Below are 3157 nucleotides of genomic sequence, written 5' to 3'. Positions count from 1 at the left end.
ATATTTTCTACCAATTTTGGTAACAATTTACCGAAGTGGCAACCCTGGATAGAAATAACAACCATATTCTGTTGCCCTCACAAAAATCACCACACTCACTATTGTGAGGTTTCTGACTATTGTGAGGTTATCCCTATGCTGGCGTAAATTCGAAAGCTCAAACGCTCACCATTGTCAGAAAATTTATGATGTACGAATGAGACCCTCACAAGAGAAAAACAGCCGATTTTTATTGAGCAATTGAATAATGTTTTGTTAATTTTCGGTCGCTATCAGTGCTTATGTTAATTTTTTTTTTAACTAAAAGTATATTCAGTAATGACGGGAGTTATTGCTTCTTTTTGCGGCAGTTTCGGAAGAGGCATACTATTTCATTTCCATACAAACTTTTGCACCAAATTGTGGATTGCAAACTGTGTGAAGTACTGGAGCTACACCTGCTTTGTTATTTCTTTTTGAATTCGCCTAGAAAATAAATAAAATCGGTAACTATCAAAAAAATAAACAAATTGCAAAAATATTTACTTTTCCTGTTGTTCAGCATCCATCTTTTGTATTTATTTTATTTACGAACCAGCTGTTAGACAGCAAAATGCTTTTCACCTCGTGTGGTGATTTTGTTGAGCTTTTTTCTTATGAGGTGTGGGCAAGAATAACCTCACAAAATAGACCTCACAAGAAATCTCACAAATTTTTGCTCACAACTCAGTTGTGAGGTTTTATTAGAATAGGGCTGTAAATCTATCGCCACGAAACGCCGCCGAGCGAACTTCGCATTTCGCTTTGGCTGTATTCAATTTCGTATGCCGGCGGGTGTTCTAATTTTGACAGCGGTAATTTCGCTATGGTGAGTTCGCCGGCATTGTGTTTCCACGGTGAGTCTGCTTGCAGATTTCACCAAGGTAACTTTATGTTCGGCTGTGGGTGGTTTTTCTTAGTAATTTTAGCACGCATCCCCAAAGCAAAAAGTGTTGTGTTTTTCTTAGAATGGTGTTTGCATGCATTTGCGACGATTCAAACACAAAATAGTGCGACCCTATATAAGAACTAGAGTTTATTGTTCAAAGAACTTTCAACAAGCCGCAATATCCGTTATGCGGTTATGCCTACGTATTTTTAATATAAGCAAACTGTATTTTCCAAGCCGTGTCAATTTAAAAAAAATATATAAAATGAGCTGCTTGCTGACCAGCGTTCAATAATTTTGTAATAAGTTCCACGATTTTTATAAAAAAGTGCACAAATTGCATGCCATATTTTTTCTATATAAAGAAATCGTTATAGAAATTTAAATGCTGGTTTATACGCAAAAATACTTAATGAATAATATTTATAAGTTATATTCTATTTTTAGCACTTAATTCCTATTTATATGAAAATAATAAAATCTAAACACCGAAATCATCTGGCCGGCCAGCATTTCAAAGATTAGATTCCAATAAAATTGTGTCCAGGTATTAAACAAATGAGTTAAACCTATTTAATTTTTTTCAATTTTACAAGTTTTAAATTTTTCGTACGGAAAAGTTTCTATAAACTAGCTACTAAAAACTTCCACGATTCATTATTTCACTATACATATAAGCAAAATAGGGCAAAAGACACACATGTACGAAAAATACCAGTTTGTCGATGTTCAGACACGAAAACTTTTGTTGCGGAAACTCGAAGCTTGTAAGGGAGAGAGCGACGAGGAAAAGGGACGGGTACCGAGTCGCCCGTACTCGGGAAACACGCTTTGTGCTCTCGTTCGTCTGAGTAATTCAAGTTGGCGGTTCACAGCTGACAACAATAAGTAGTACATTTATAAAAACGTGGCAACCATAACTGAGCGCGACGCACCATTTCCACGACAAATCAGATTGTGTTGGTGTGCCCAGCACTGATTTAGACCAGTGGTGCACAGCGCTGGCAGAGCTTCCAATACAAGCGCAAAATTTTTGTCTCAGTATGTGTGTACTCAAAAAAACAACTTGCGCATGAGTAGTGATGTTCCGATACCAGTACTTAGAAGTATATACTCGAGTACCTCTACCAAGTACCGAGTATTTTTTGTACTTCGATACGCGCGTGCAAGTACTTCATGGGTATCGAGTACAAAGTGCAAGTATTTACTTGTTTGCTAAATTTGGGAAAATCAACTGAAAATAGTCTGTGTTGTAGTTTCTGAAAAAAAGATTAACCACTTTGTCTTGCTAGGCTGAGAACTAAAATAACGCTTGGAAATGGAAAACAAAAGTCGTAATTAGCGCAGGATGTGGAGCCAGCGTGCGATTTTCGTCAGCATCGTCTAGAATTCATTTTGAAACAGAAGAATCAAACACAAGTAAGCGATTAGCTTTCTTATTACTTAACAACTCCTGTTTCAGCAGTTTCAAGCAGCCCCATTTCGAAATAGGTGGATATCAAAAGGCATTTTTCCGCTCTTCAAAAGCCTTTCTCCACTGTATGTTGTTATATTGTAAACGGTCGTTGAAATAAAATTTCTCGACTGAGTAAATACTTTCGAGTACAAGTAGAATCGAGTATTCCCTAACGATACTTTGAGTAGCATCGAGTATTCTTTTCGATACTTTTAATGAGTACAGGCATCGAGTACATGGTGGTATCGGACGAACACTACGCATGAGCCACAGTATATACAGTAATAAACCTTTTCGCAGTTTTTCACCAATTGGTCCTTGAGGAGTACTTTTGGGTTGTGTGCAGCGTTTTCGTTTTGCGCGCACGGCAACACTTACTGTGGGGAATTTCGCCTCATGATTAGAAAAAGGTCCTTTCGAGGATAAAATATATATAATTGTGTTATTTATGAACAAAATTTAGGTTAAGTACAGTATCAATGCTTAATTAAGAATAATATCAATAGTTAATAATTAACGCTTATGTTTCTATAAACTGGAAACTCACGTTGTACATATATTAAAGAACGTGAATTTATCAAGGAAAACTCTAAATTTCCGAATATATTGAAGTATTTATTCCAAAACAAAAAAAGGGTTTGCTTAGTTATAGAGATTTCAATGCCTGCCAGCGCATCCGCCCAGACAGCTCATTAAGCACACCCAAGTTTGAGCGGAAGTCATCAAAAAAAACTTAACATCAAAGTTTAGAATGTCACAAATATGAATCATACACAAATACAATAGCAATTGCT

The sequence above is a fragment of the Rhagoletis pomonella genome, unplaced genomic scaffold (genome assembly GCF_013731165.1).
Source record: "Rhagoletis pomonella isolate Grant_MI unplaced genomic scaffold, Rhpom_1.0 Rhpom_scaffold_00001, whole genome shotgun sequence".
NCBI lineage: Eukaryota > Metazoa > Arthropoda > Insecta > Diptera > Tephritidae > Rhagoletis > Rhagoletis pomonella.
The sequence above is the reverse complement of the archived record's forward strand: the minus strand, read 5'-3'. Positions refer to the sequence as shown.